The 15,853-nt window shown below is 41.4% G+C and overlaps 1 protein-coding gene across 10 annotated transcripts in view; it reads left to right on the forward strand.

The window, feature by feature from the left end:
• Positions 1–941: 941 nt before the first annotated feature.
• The window catches only part of Hnrnpc (heterogeneous nuclear ribonucleoprotein C), a 33,068-nt gene continuing 18,156 nt past the window's right edge, over positions 942–15,853 (forward strand). For 4 of the 10 annotated variants that reach the window (XM_028856046.2, XM_028856053.2, XM_028856055.2 and 1 more), the window contains exons 1-2: positions 943–1,085; positions 7,444–7,469. The gene's annotated coding sequence lies outside the window, so the exon portion shown is untranslated. Of the gene's footprint in view, positions 1,086–7,443; positions 7,470–8,065; positions 8,173–15,853 lie in introns of those variants that run through there. The other 6 variants (XM_028856051.2, XM_028856052.2, XM_028856048.2 and 3 more) reach the window with 5 other exon arrangements.

The raw sequence follows: 15,853 nt of genomic DNA on the forward strand, positions 1-15,853 counted from the left end.
CTCAAGGGTGGTGGGATTAAAGGCGTGTGCCACCACCTGGCTCCCAAAAAAGGACAACTAAATCAGTAATTTCCTAGATCTAGTGTATGTATCTCCTTGGGGGTAATAATTCCCTTTCTAAGTGGGCTGTTTACATTTTGGTGTGCTCAAGGTTCCTACAGAATAACCAGAAATTTACTGCCAGGTCTGACCTGAGGGGATTAAGTGGCCGTCAGGCTCTTGCAGGGGGTGGGAAATTGAGGTCTGCAGAGGGTGTGGTGACTTGGGACCAGGGACCCGGTTTGCAGGGGTCCAGGTAGCTGTTCCTACGGGAGAGCGCTGGTTTGCAAGGAGCCGTCCAGCCTGATAGGCTGAGTGGCCAGGTCCTCCCGGCAGCTGATAGAATGTGGAAATGAGAAAGGATCTGAATTAGGAAAAAACCTCTGCAGGACAGTAGTCACCCACACTCCGGGCGGCCTAGGGATTACCCTCCCGCTTGCTTCGGCGCCTTCCTTTTCTTAGGCCCGGGGCTAGGGCCAGCCCTTTGCACCCGCCACCAGACTCCACCCAGACTGTCCCACCCCCGCGCCGCGGAAATGCGGTGATCCGGCCGGACCCAGGCACTCTAGGAAGCGGCGATTGGACGGCGCGGCCGTCACTCAGCTCCACCCGATTACCCGGATGAGAAGCTGTGCGCGATACAAAGGCGAACATTCCACCCAGCTTCCCGTCCGGTACAGTGACCAATCAGCATTCTCCAGGCGCTAAGTGACAGGAGCCTTCGCCAATTACTAACCAGCCCCTGTTACGCATGTGGAAATTCTCCCGATTGGGCCCACCCGCTCCCGATTGTGATTGGCCAGCGCTGTGAAGAGCGGTAGCTCAATCTAATTAGGAGCGGGAGCGAGAAAAGTCCCAGCCAATAGGAACGCCCCCGGGAGCGGGGCGGGGGCTGGACCTTCGCCTCGGCGGCGGAGGAGCTCGGGGGCCATTTTGTGAAGAGACGGCGAGCGAACGGTCGTGCGCTGCTTGGCCGCTGTAGCTTCGGCGTCTCGGCACGGACCCGCGGTAGGAGAGGCAGTCTCTTCTCTCGCCCCATCTTCTCGGTAAGCGGAGGGGCCGAGGGCAGGGCGCGGGGTGGGGGCGGGCGCTGGGTTCCTGGGCCCTGCGAGGGGGTGTGGGAGAGAAAAACGGCCTCGCGGCAGAAACGGAGCCCGCGTTGGTTGCCGTGGTTTTGGTGGATCGGGGCCGCGGCGGGAGTCCGCAGGCCTCGGCTTGGGCGCCCGGCCGACCCGGTGACCTCCAGGCCACGGTCGGCGCGGAGAAGACCCGGTTGGCGCGCTCGTGTTTAACGGCTCCTTTCATTTCCTCCGACCATTATTATTAGGACTCCAGGAAGGGAGGGGCGGGGGGGGGGGGAGGAAGCGTGAAAACGAAGACCGAAAGGCTTGCTGGTTCGTGTGCGTGAAGTTTTTAATGTCATAACCGATTCCGTTATTGCCTTCTAAGTTAAACGTCGAGCGGGGGTGGGGAGGGGGAGCGATACCGTGGTGGTGATGTGCTGGAAGCTTCTAAATGCCGGGCGGGCCACATGGCATCAGAACGGCGTTTTAACAATAGACTTGAGTTTTCCTTACTTTTTCTTCCCCCGTAGGAATAAGTGGTAGGAGTCGGAGTGTTTTTTTCTCTTTGCAAAAGGAAGTGCCGCAGATTATTTGTAATTGCAATAATTACAGCTTACTTTTTATCTGCAGGTTACAAATCACTTGAAATATATTAAGTTAGTGGAACTTTGCTTGAGGTAGGTACTGCTGCCTTTCTCAGAGAGAAATAATACGTAGAAGTGGCTGACAGTATCGTACTAAATTAGTAGTAGAGCAACTAAGATATTTTTAGGTAGGTCAAGTATTTTTACTGAGTTACTGAAATACTGTGTACAAAAAAGACAGTTGAATTTTTAGGGGAAGCTGATAACCAAAATTAAAGGTGACAGGAAATTTCCAAGCTTGTCTTGGGAACAACAATTAAAGACAAAATAATCTTTTCCGGATATTCCAATATTTTATCCATCTAAACTTGGGGCAGTAAGCAGTTTCCATCTGGGTGTGGTAGTGCAGGCCTGTAATTCTTGCACTCTGGAGGCCATGAGACAGGATCCCTACCCATTGCAAGCCAGCCCTGAACCGTGTTTTCTTTTTTCTTTTTTTTTTTTGGTTTTTCGAGACAGGGTTTCTCTGTGTAGCTTTGCACCTTTCCTGGAACTCACTTGGTAGCCCAGGCTGGCCTGGAACTCACAGAGATCCGCCTGACTCTGCCTCCCAAGTGCTGGGATTAAAGGCGTGCGCCACCACCGCCCGGCCCTGAACCGTGTTTTCAAAAAGAAAAAGAACAACCATTAATTGCTCGGTTGTGGGTGTTAAGTTATTGTTATTGTAGCCCAGTGGTAGTGCTTAGGATGCAGAGTAACCCCATACTCAATCCCAGTACCAGTGGTGTAGATTGTCACATTAACTTAATCTGGGTGCTAAATTTTTTTTCCTGAGACAGTTTCTCTGCAGCTTTGGAGCCTGTCCTGGAACTCAAACCTGCCTCTGCCTCGGGTGAGTGCTAGGATTAAAGGCACCAGCACTCCTAGCCCAAGAGTTAAAATTTTTTTATTAGATAAGTTTATTATAAAACTAGCTTGTCTAATTCACAAAGATGATGGAACTAAGGGTCGTTTAAACTAATACTATACAAATTTAATCCTTAAGCATACTTAGATACTCCTGTAATTGGAGCACTTGGTAGAGATAGGAAGTGAGTTCAAGTTCAAGGCCAGCTTTGGTATATAGTAAGTTTTAAGTCCAGCTTGAGCTACATGAGACCCTGTCTCAAAAACAAAAGCAAAGATTTAAACAAAACAAGGCTCTTGGTTTTTCAAGACAGGGTTTCTCTGTAACAATCCTTACTGTTACGGAGCTTGCTTTGTAGACCAGGCTGACCTTGAACTCAACAGAGACCCACCTGCTTCTGCCTCCCAAGTGCTGGGATTAAAGGCATGTGTTATGCCGCCTGACTTTATATATAAGCATACACGTGTCTAAGTAGTTTTGCTTTGAAGTGAGAAATGAGAAAGAGAAATAGCTAGGAAGTCATTCATCAAAAATAGTCAGAAGTTAGTATGCAAGACTGCTGGTAGTAGTTGAGGTTAGTAGAAAAACATCTGCCATTAAATGTAAGCCAAGTGTGGCGGTGCACACCTTCAGTTCCGGTAGAACTGTCAGATTTCTTATGACCTTGAAGCCAGCCTGGTCTACAAAGAGTTCCAGGCTTGGTGAGATCCTGTCTCCTCCCCCTTTAGCCCTTCAGAAATGTTAGAAATGTGGCTTCATGAATATATCAAGATTTAAATTCCCAAGTTAATATCTGTTAGGAATTGAGAATATTTGAAATAGTTGTAGATGATTTCTCAACTAGGTGAGCACTATTTCTGATTTGACCATATAGGAGGAGGTTAAAGATGAAGTTGCAAGTTTTGGAACTTCTCATTTGCAATGGTCAAGCCATTTTCAGAACTGCTTGGTAGTGGTTACTCTTCTGTAGAGAAATAAAACATATATTTATAATTTGATCTCTAGAGGCTTGTGGTCTTGTTATGGATGGGAGTGACTGTTAGGAGCAAGTAGGGAATATATTCCCAAATAGTATAATATATTATAATCTTTTTTTTCTGGAGCTGAGAACCAAACCCAGGGCCTTGCACTTCCTAGGCAAGCGCTCTACCACTGAGCTAAATCCCCAACCCCAATATAATTATAATCTTAAAGACAGATTAAATGGTGAGTGTGGGTTATTAACTAGGGAGTGTAGCACTTGAAATAATCTTGGCCTGAGTAAGAATTATGTTAAACTTGGCAGTAGCTAGTAAGTTAGTTTTAAGCGTCTTTCTTTTCTTTTCTTTTCTTTTTTTTTTTTTTTGAGGTTTTTCAAGACAGGGTTTCTCTGTGTAGCTTTGTACCTTTTCTGGATCTCACTCTGTAGACCGGGCTGGCCTCGAACTCAGAGATCCGCCTGCCTCTGCCTCCCGAGTGCTGGGATTAAAAGTGTGTGTTGCGCCCGGCACAAGGGTACTTAAAGTACCTATTTTCATTTCTATGCAAAGGTAACAAATATGCAGAGAGGTCTGCCCACCCCCAGTTTCCTAAATTATTACTGTCTGGTGGTGGTGGTGATATACACCTAGCACTTGGGAGGCAGAGGCAGGCAGATCTCTGAGTTGGAGGCCAGCCAGTGCTAACAGATAAGATCTCTGTGTGTATGTTGGATGCCACTTAAGATCAACCTATGTGAGTCTATTTAATGGGTAATAGGGACTTATTAAGATAAAAATTGAGGAAATACATTCAACAAATACAGAAACCAAGTAAACAGCTCTGCTCTGAGCAAATCCACCTGTTATTCGTGACCCTTCTCCCTTTTAAGGGGTCACATAGACAATAGGAAGCACTGCCTCTTTAGGAGCCCTATAGCTCAAGGTCACGGGCAGAGCAAATACCGCTACATAGATATGTATTAGTCATTGCTGTTAACAACCTTCAAAATAGTATGCCTGTTAATGGTCAAGTAATCATAAATTAGTGTTTTGTCCTTAGCATTATTTGCTTATTTATACTTCATACACTGAACTCTCATTGGAAGTTTTATGGTTTTGTATGAACTAGATTTACTGGAGAATTGGTTGGTGAAAAACAGAACCTTCAGATGTAGCAAAACTGCAGGCGTTTTATTGGTACAGATTTTGAAAAACTGCAGTGGGTAGAGGTTCCTGGTTAAATCTTCAATTCTCAAAAGACAGAAACTGATGAATGAGAATGAGTAAAGAACTGCTGTGCTCTTTACTACCAGTTTCTAATCTTTTGAGACAGGGTTTTTTGGGTATCCCTGGCTGTCCTGGAACTAGCTAGCTGGCTTTGAACTGTGATCTGCCTGCATCTGCCTCCCAAGTGCTGGGATTAAATTTGTGCACCACCACTGCCCAACTTAAGATTTTTGCTTTTTAAGTGCCAGGTGATGATTCTTATCCTCTTGGTTGGCTTGACTCATTTAAAGCATCCTTTTAGAAGAGCTTATCTAAACCTTAATGGGATTTTTTTTTTTTTTGGCAGTGTAGCCTAGAAATACTTTTTAAAACTTGATTTCTGTATATGAATGTTTGCATGTATGAATGTGCACCATGTTTGTGTATGCTGGACATGTAGGCCAGAAAGAAAGCATAGGATCTCCTGGGACAGGAATTATGTTGTGAGCCACCAAATGGGGTGCTGGGAATCAAAGCTGGATCCTCTGTAAGAGCAAGTGCTTTTCATATGCTGAACCACTTTCCAGCCCCTGTATACATGCTCTTTATTGAAAACATTTGCTTTTTTTAAAAATAGCATTAGTTCATTAGTTTGATAATTAGGTGAGAAAACATGTTGACATGGAACATACAATGCTTTGCTTTTGGCTGACGGGGTTGGGGAGGAGTGGTGAGGATGGGGATTGGTGGTTTTGTTTTTAGAGGGATCACTATGTAGCTCTGGCACTCTGGCTGTCCTGGAACTCACTGTGTAGACCAGGCTTGCCTCCAACTCAAAGAGATCACCTACCTGCCTCTGCTTCCCTAGTGCTGGGAGTAAAGGTGTGTGCTACTCTGCTCAAATTACATTGCCTATGTCTCGTGTATGTACTAAGGATTTTCCTTTTTTGATGAACTATTGGGTAAACATCTTGAAGATTTGGGTACTGGGTTCAGGATAGTACCAAATAAAAAAAATTAATTATAATTGCTTCCAAAATACAGATAACTTTCAAATGTTACTATTCTACCAGGAAACTTACTATATACAGTTTTTATATTTGTATAAGCTTGTCTATTTGAAATTGATCCTTAGTTTTAAAGAGTTAACATTATTTGTTCTGTTTGTAGTTTTTGGTGTTTCAAAATAAGAATTTAGCTTGATAAATAAATACTTTTTTAAAGGTTCAGTTTAAAATTTTAACTTAGGAAACATTGGTAAAGGGAGAATAAAGCCTCCCTCATGTCTAAATGAAATGGGAATGTAACAAGTCTTGTTTTACAATGAGTAGATTACTAACTGCATTTCTTCTTTTAGCTGATGAAACAACCAGTTTGTGTCATGTACATTATTTCAGTTTTACATTATGTGTCAGATTCTTCATCCCTTGCGATTAGGAACACTAGATAAAAAATGTCATGTACATTATTTCAGTTTTACATTATGTGTCAGAATCTTCATACCTTGGGATTTAGGAACACTAGATGATAAAAATGGAACACATCCATTAAGGACACTATCTTTATATCACCTGTTTATGACATAAAGTGTTCATGGACCCTTCTTCCATTTGTGTGGCTTTTCACTGTCAGTGATGATGAATAAAAAGGGCTGGCTCCTTTTTAAGAACATCTTTTCACCCTGACTGTAGAACCTTATCAAAGTCTTGTGGTCTTTCACTCTTTGGCTTTGAGAATAGATGAGTCCCTTTTAGTGTATGTCTTCATGGTAGATAGACCATTCACCTTAAGTCTGTGTTAATCACAGGAAAAAAACATGGCCTCAGGTGTGAAACCCATGAATCTGTTTGACTTATTCACTTCATCTCCATTTGTTGACCTGGTTTTTCTGTATTTCCTTCATTGCCCAAACTTCTGATTACAAAGCAAACATTCAAATGTATACTCAATCCCCTTAAAGGGGATACAGACTTGAATTTAGTTAACTTCAGTCACATATTGACTATGAAGAATTGTAAAAAGTCACTAAATAGAAGTGATGATTCTTTAAAGGCTCTCTCCATCCCAGTGAAATGTTAATGCTTTACCAAAATGTGTTAGATGCAACAGACAGTTTTCTGTCTTGGGTTTAGGGCACATTTCTGAGGAACTATGACTCAATCTGTCCCTTCTCCTTTCACAGGGCAGCAAGGCGAACCCCATCCTTACTCACTGGAGCTCAGCTTTGATTTTTAACTTCCCTTCCCCACCCTTCCAGAACACACACATTCCCATTACAAAATGATTTTATAAAGACATTTTAAACATAATGATGCAACTTGGTGTGCACTACAGCAAATATACAGGTGTTTTTTTTAAAATTATTTCCAAAACAGACACAAAAAAACGGGACCTGGATTTAAGATGTAATTTTTAAAATTTCTATTTCTATTTTTTCTGCAGCAGTTGGGTTAGAGGAGGAGCCTTTTAGCCTCATAAACTGACCTCTCTACTTCCTCGTGTATTTTTAAGATTAATTGATGATGTGGAAAGGGCTTTGCTTGTCTGCTATTTGAGAACATTACCCTTGGCGGTTTTTGTGGAAACTGCTTTTGGAAAAGAAAAGAAATGAACTTTACTGAATTGACATTTTTACACCTCCCGTTTTTCTAATCTGGGCTATTTTTATTTTTGTTTTTTTACAGTGAGATTTTTTTGATCTTCAGCTACAGTAAGTTATTACAATTTTTTTTTTACATTTTTCCTGACTTTCGCTGGTTTCCTTTTTATTGTTGTTACTTACTAGTTATTTATTATTACTATACTTATTATAATGGTGATGATGATGATGATAATGATGATTTTTAACCGGATTAAAGTGGAGTTTTTCTGAATGTTAAGATTTCTTCAGCCTCCTGATTGACTTTGGAGTTTTCCATCTTGGGAGAGAAAGTGAAGGTGTTAGCATTTTTATAGTAGTTTGATCACATAAACCTTTTCTCTCCCAACCCCACCCTCGCCCTCAACCCCTTCCCCACACTGGAAATAATTTTACTGGCTGTTAAGTCTTTGACCTTATTTTTCCTGATCTTTAACTTAACTGTTTTAGAGCATCTCTGGACGTCTGTATTTTTAATTTTTTTTATTTTTATTTTTTTTCTTTTTAATCTTTCATTTGTTAAATTTTTAAACTGTGCTGCAATAAAATGTGTGTGGTACTATTTAACACCTATAATGGTGATGGCATTTTCCCAAAAAGCCATCTTCCTACTGTTTCCCTTGAAATCCCATCCTGCTTTTCCTGTACACTACCCCTCACAAACCACAAGCCGCAGCAACATGGATGCCCAGCCTGGAGCAGCATCAGCCAGGATGACCTGGAGCCAGGGGGGCCTTCGGAACAGATGTACACCCTTCCTGGGTGATGGTAAGAGGTGTGAGGTCCACTTGGTTTCATTGCAAAGACTAGGAAATAGACTCATTTAAGTTTAGATGATGCTTAAGTCAAAGCCCCTGGAAATGCCTCTAACTAGACATTTCTTTCTCAGGTTATCTTTGAGCTGTTCAGAGTAATCTTTGGGGTCTGGATGTATTGCTTAGTTGACAGAATGCCTACTGTATATGAGGCTCTGAGTTTGACTCCGCACTCACTCCATGAACGGGGCCTGGTGACAGGCACACCTATGATCCATTCAGAAGTCTAAAAAGTTGAAGTTTTGGGGGTTACATAGTTTGAGGCCTGCATGGAATACATGAAACATTGCCTCAAAACAAAAAATACAATTTAGATTACATTTGTACGTTTTAGATTATATTTATCTTAACACAAGTTGAGGGGGCTGGAGAGGTGGCTTATTAACTAAGAAGATTTTTGGCTGCTCTTCCAGAGGTCCTGAGTTCAATTCCCAGAAACCACATGGTGGCTCACAGCCATCTATAATGGGATCTGATGCCCTCTTCTGGCAATGCAGGTGTACATGCAGATAGAGCACTGTATATATAAAATAGATAAATCTTTAAAAAAAAAAATCAGGTGGTAGTGGCACCTGTCTTTAATCCCAGCACTCTTGGGAGGCAGAGGTAGGCAGAACTTTTGAGTTTGAGGCCTGCCTGGTCTATAGAGCAAGATCCAGGACAGGCACCAAAACAAAACCCCATGGATCCAATCACAAGAAATAGTAATACATATAATATTAAAATGCTGTGTCACAGAAGGGTTTTTTTAAGGAAAAAGTAGACTTTTGTAAGATTTAATTTTTACATCTACAGCAATGGGCATTGTCCAGCAATGACATGAAGCCCAGTTATCTATTCCTACCTTGAGTGGTGTAAAGGAATGAAGCTATAATGATGCAGTGGTTATTGAGGGCATAGGTAGCTGGAGTTAGGAATATTACTGGCTTGAAGTCCTGTCGTCCCCGTCCCCCCCCCAAACACAGGGTTTCTGTGTAGTTTTGGTGCCTGTCCTAGATCTCCCTCTGTAGACCAGGCTGGCTTTAAACTCACAGGGACCCACCTGGCTCTGCCTCCTGAATGCTAGGATTAAAGATGTGTGCCACCAATGCCCGGCCTAGAAGCCATTTTTTATTTACACTTTTTTTTTTTTTTTTTTTTTTTTTTTTTTTTTTTTTTTTTTTTGAGAGAACGTCACTACATAGGCCTGGTTGTCCTGAAATTCACTATGTATACCAGGGTAGCTATTCTCAAACTCAGATTCGCCTGTCTCTGCTTCCCAAGTGTTGGGATTAAAGGAAAGCACCACATTGGTAACTGCTGACCATTTTAGAGTTAATGTAGTAAGTTTCAATATGGAAGAAGAATGCTGTGGCATGTGGGTATATCATGTGCCCTCTTAACTTGGACAAAATTCAATGTAGGTCAAATGAACACCAAAGATAGCATCAAAGAATAGTGGAACATTAAAGCAGAAGCTCCTGAGGTCTGGGAAAGGAGTGAAATCTTTCTACCTTTTCTGTATTGTGTTGCAGCTGTTCATTATAGGGTCAGTTTATTTCTTGTCCTACAAGTTTATTTAAAGTTATGCTTTTCTTGTTCGGGAGGTCAAAGATCTTGTCAGGAGAACCTAACTTGTGATAGATGGAGTGAGAAATTATAACCTGTGATGAGATGCACAGATCTGTAGATGACTGCAAAAGTGTGTTTGGCTACATCAGGAGGCCAGTGCCTTCTTTTAAAAGGAAGTGAACTGAGTCTTAGGGTAAGGCCAGATGATAAGAAATTTGTATTATGTTAAAGAGTATGATGTGTGTTATGTCCTCCCTGCCCCCCAGGGTTTCTCTATGTGTAGCCCTGGCCGTCCCTTAACTTGATCTATATAGACAAAGCTGGCTTCGAGCTTAGAGATCCCCCTGCCTCTGCCTCCCAGGTGCTGAGATTAAAGGCATGAACCACTACTGCCCAATGAGGTTTTTTTGTTTTTTTGAGCCAGTGAAGGGTAAAGAAGTGGCATGAAATTCTCATTTTTAGAAATTAAAAAAAAAGTTGAATGTATGGGTTTTTGCCTGTGTGTATATACATGCCTGGTACCCTCAGGGGCAAGGCATTGCATCAACCTAGAACTTCAGTTACAGATAATTTTAAGCTGCCATGTGGGTGCAGGTAATTGAATATGGATCCTCTAGATGTGTTCTTAACTCTCCAGCCCAAGAAGCAAGCACTTTTTGGTTTTTTGAAACAGGGTTTCTTTGTGGTAGCTTTGCACCTTTCCTGGATCTCGCTCCGTAGACCAGGCTGGCCTCGAACTTATAGAGATCCTCCAGGCTCTGCCTCCTGAGTGCTGGGATTAAAGGCGTGCACCACCACCGCCTGTTTTTTTTATAAAGAAGCTAGCACTTTTAAAGTATTTTTTACTGGTAGAAAAAGGAAATAATGGTTGAAGTCTGTTACTAAATACAGTGATCTGTTCTTCAATTTGTTCATCTCACTTCACCTTTACCATTTAACCTCCTACACCTTTTACTTTCAGGTTGTTGCTGTTCCTTTAACTATTGGAGTTGTTTGTGACTAGTCCTTCCTTGTTTTGTACCTGTTTCAAGAACTATTATTTCAGTTCTATAAATATCATTCATACCAACTTCAGAGTATGTTGGCTCACTTGGGATGCAGGGCCAGAATTGCCGCCTTGTTTTTTTAAAGGCCAAGTCCAGTGGCCTACAATGTGAGACCTTTTCTCAGAAAGGAAAACAATTATTTCAAAAATAAGCTATATCTAGACTGTTTCTTAAAATTGGTTTGTTTTGACCTTGGTTTACAAACTACAGGTTTTGTGTCACTTAGCCAAAGACTGGTTACTTTCTCCTTCCTATCATGTCATCAGCTTTTCATTTAAGAAGGTTTACTGCCGTTTTTGTCCATGTCAGTTCATTGTCTCTAGTGTATTGCAGTAGACATCCACTTCTACTTCGTCCTCTGCACTAAGTCTGTTCTCAAAAGTGTCAGCTACATTGATTCTGCTAAAATGTAATGTTTGAAAGTTGGGCTTGTCTGGAGAGATGGCTCAGTGGTTAAGAGCACTGACTGCTCTTCCAGAGAATGCAGTTTGAATTTTCAGCACCCACATGGCAGCTAACAACTGTCTGTAACTCCCAAGATCTGACACCCTCACATAGACATACATGCAGGCAAAAGCACCAACACAAATAAAATAAAGATAAATTATTAAAAAAAATAAATAAGTTGGGCTTGGTGTCTTATACCTGTAATCCAGCACTTGGGAAGTACAGGCAGGATTAGAAAGGAGTTCAAGGGTACCTTAAGCTTTATAGAATTCAAAAGGATTTAGAACCTAGTGAGACCTGCCTCAAGGGAAAAACATTAAACAAGTACTTGAAACTTAGTGGATTCTTATTTCAGAACTAAAGTTAAAATTAATACTGATCTTTCTCCTCTTCCTTACTGTTAACTATGCTGTGTTCTGGTCATGTCAATGGTCTGTTTCCTTATGTGGTCCTTGCTGGCCGGGAATTCAGAACAGTCTGCCTCCAGAGTGGTAGGATTAAAGTCTGTGCCACCACTCCTGGCACACTGGTCATCTTACTGTGTATTAAGTAACTGGCTAGGGACTGGACAGATGGCTCAGCAGTTAAGAACACTTGGTACTCTTGGAGAATATTTGGATTCATTTGCCAGCATGGGCATGATGGTTCCAATCATCCAAGACTCCAGTTCCAGTGAATTTGATGCCCTTTTGGCCTCTTAGTACTAGGCACTGAAATGGTATACATACATGCAGACAAAGCACTCACATAAAATAGAGGTTTTAAAAAAGTTGGCTAAATATATTCTACTTCCAGGTCTTTATTTTTCTTCTATTCATGTTAGATTCCTTTTTTTCTAGGTTTTTATTCAGCAGCTACCATGTCAGTCACCTATCCCATATTTTTTTTAATCATTTAAAATTCACTTTTGTATGTGTGTTTGCGTTCAGGCCAGGCGCACTTGATCCTGTGCCTATTGAATCCAAAAGTGCATTGGATCTGTTGGAGCTGGAGCTTTATTACAAGCCACATTATATTGAAATTGGGTCTATGATAAAATAAGAGCACTTGTTTTTGCAGAAGATCTAGCTTCAGTTCCCAGTAATTTCATCGTGGCTAATAACTAATTCCAGTTCCCAGAGGCTCTTCTACCCTCTTCTGGCCTCTGGCTTCTGTGGGTAGTAAACATGCAGACATGGAGACAAAACACCCATACAAGAATCAACTGGTAGGACAGGCTTCAATCCCTGTTCTTGGCAGGGAGGGGCGGGTGGATCTCAATTTCAGGCCAGCCTGGCCCATAGTAACAACCTGTCTTGGAGGGGGGGGAAAACCCACTAGTGGGAGAAAGTGTTGCTGCTTCTAAGATTATAGTCCTAGAGTGGCTCTCAATCAACCTTCCTATTTTTGTTGCTACTTTATTCATTTATTTTGCTTTTGAGACATGGAAATCTTTTGCTTCAATTTAAGTCATAGAAAAATTTTGTTTCCTTTTCTTTTTTTGCCCCCCAAGACAAGGTTTCTCTGTGTAGCTTTGCGCCTTTTCCTGGAACTCACTCCATAGCCCAGGCTGGCCTGGAACTCACAGAGATCTGCCTACTTCTGCCTCTGCCTCCAGAGTGCTGGGATTAAAGCGGTACGCCACCACCGCCTGCCGAAAATTTTTCACACAAAACTCAGGAGCTAGTAATAATTATTCATGTCCTTGTACAACTTTTATATACTCCTGCATTTTATTATATTTTATATGTAAAATAAATATTTGTCACTTGGTGTAGTGGCACACATCTTTAGTCACAGCTTCATCTGAGTCCAGGCCAGCCTGGTCTTCCTATCAAGTTCCAAGCTAGCCAGGGCTATGAGTGATAGCATGTCTCAAACAAAATCTTTGCTTATACCTATATCTTAATGTTATTTTAAACCCAGCTCCTATATAATCTGAAGATAAGATGTTTTGTTTTGTTTTTTCAAGACATTCCTCCTTGTCCTGGAAATTGCTTTGTAGACCAGGCTGGATTGGAACTCAGTGAGATCTGCTTGCCACCCAAGTGCTAGTATCAAAGGAACACCCAGCCAACTTAGTTTTTTACTTTAAATTTTTTTTTTTTATTTTGGCATTTTATACCAGAGGCCTGCTGGCTGCCTGCCTAGTGATGGGGGACTAAAGGTGTGCAATACCTCTTCGGGCTGACTTTGTTTTTATCTGCCTGCATTTGCCTTTTAGTGCTGGGGTTCCTGTGCCCAGCTCTTTAATTAAAAAACCAAATATTTTTAAGAGAGTACAGACTTAAAATCATTTGCACCATTTCTATTTTTTAAATTATTATTATTATTATTATTATTATTATTTTGGTTTTTCGAGACAGGGTTTCTCTGTGTAGCTTTGTGCTTTTCCTGGAACTCACTTTGTAGCCCAGGCTGACCTCAAACCCTGAGATCCGCCTGCCTCTGCCTTCCAAGTGCTGGGATTAAAGGCGTGTGCTACCACCATCTGGCCCACCATTTCTTTAAAGCTCTCAAACACAACAAGAACAAAGGCATTCCTTACTTGTATTTTGCAGTGTTTTCTGGTGTTAGAGGCAGTTTAATTCTTTGATTTTTGTTTGTATTTTGGAACAGGGATTCGCTCTAGCTTTGTAGAATAGAGGGCAGAGATAAACCTGCCCTCTGCCTCCTGGGTGCTGGGATTAAAGTGTTTGACGCCACTGCTGGACTAGTTTATTTTTTTAAAGTTTGCAAATTCTGAGGAAGAGATCCAGGGCTTTGTACTTGAATTAACTACATCTATAATCATTCCAGTTTGTGATGTGAGATTATCATTTTACTGTTGAAAATCTCAAATTAGATAAAATGTTGCCTTAGGTGCTACCAATCAATGAAGAATGTGTTAAGGTAGATGTTCATGTTAAAAATTCATGTTAAAAGTAATTTAACACTTGTTATTTTAATGAAATTATTTATCACTTATTTTATGATTATGAGTGTTTGCTTGCTTGTGTCTGTATCATGTGTGTGCCTGATAAGTATACACATGGAATCAAGCCTTGGGTGTCATTATCCTTCAGATCTGTCTGCTTTTTAAAAATTAGATTTGTGTGCTTTTGGCATGCATTTTACATCAGAGGGCACTTGTGAGTTCTCTACTACTACCACAATGTGGCCACTGAGTATTGAGCTCAGGTCATTGGACTTGGTGGGAAGTGCCTGTAACTGCAGAGCCATATTGTGGGCCCAGGCACTTTTTTTGTTTTGAGATAGGAACATTTCACTTTTAGCTTGTAGAGTAGTCTGGGCTTAACTGGCCAGTAAGCCCCGGAGGTTGAACTCTGGTTGGTCTTAACTTAGTGCTGGTAGTAGTGTCAGTGTGTGCCACTATTTTTGGCTCTTTTTTTGTCAATTAATTTAGGGGTGTGTATGCCACATGTATACAGGTACATTTAGATAGGTGAGGGTGTCAGATCCCCTATGGGTGGAGTTACAAGTATTTGTAAACTGCCTTATAATGAATGGGTGCTGAGAATTGAACTCAGATCCTCCAGAAGAGCACTAAATACTCTTACTGAGCAGTCTCTAGCTCTGACTTGCTTTTTCTTAGTGTATGCACATGTGAGTGCTGGGATTAAAAGCAAGTGCTACCTTGCCTAATTATTTTTTTAAGATTCATTTTTTTATTTCGTGTGTATGGGTGTTTTCTCTGCATGTGAGCTTGGTTTCTGGAAGCCAAAAGAAGGGTGTTAGATCACCTGGGACAAGAGTGGTGGTACACACCTTTTTATTCCAGCGTTTGAGGGGCAGAGAGAGAGAGAGGCAGGCGGAGCTTTGTGAGTTCCAGGCCAGCCTGATAAAAAAGCGAGTTACAGGACATCCAATGTACACAGAGAAACCCTGTCTCCAAAAAAAAAAAAAAAGTGCCACCATGTGGGTGCTGGGAATCAAACCTAGATCTTCTGGAAGAGCATCGAATGCTCTTAACAACCATCTTCCCAGAATCAAAGTTTAATTCTTGATTGATAGTAACTACAAATACATTTAAGGAATGTGATTTTGCAGATCGCGGTAATTAATAGTTAAATCAATTTCCTCTAACCTTTTTGTGTGAGTACAGACCTAGGGGTCTTACGTGTGCTAGGCAAGTGTTCTACTGAGGATATACTTGTCCTTAAATATTTTTTTTTTTGTTTTGTTTTCTTAAATATTTTTTTTTTGTTTTGTTTTCTTTGTTTTTTTTTTTTTTTTTTTAGTTTTTCAAGACAGGGTTTCTCTGTGTAGCCCTGTCTTTCCTGGAACTCTCTCTCTGTAAACCAGGCTGGCCTCGAACTCACAAAGATCCGCCTGACTCTGCCTTTAAAGAGCTGGGATTAAAGGCCTGCGCCACCGCTGCCCCGTCCTTAAATATTTTTAAGAATTTAACTAGAATGTTAATTATGTATTTGTTTTTTTTTTTTTTTTTTTTTGGTTTTTCGAGACAGGGTTTCTCTGTGTAGCTTTGCGCCTTTCCTGGAACTCACTTGGTAGCCCAGGCTGGCCTCGAACTCACAGAGATCCGCCTGGCTCTGCCTCCCGATTGCTGGGATTAAAGGCGTGCGCCACCACCACCCGGCTTTTTTTTTCTTTTTTT

The sequence above is a fragment of the Peromyscus leucopus genome, chromosome 9 (assembly GCF_004664715.2).
Source record: "Peromyscus leucopus breed LL Stock chromosome 9, UCI_PerLeu_2.1, whole genome shotgun sequence".
NCBI lineage: Eukaryota > Metazoa > Chordata > Mammalia > Rodentia > Cricetidae > Peromyscus > Peromyscus leucopus.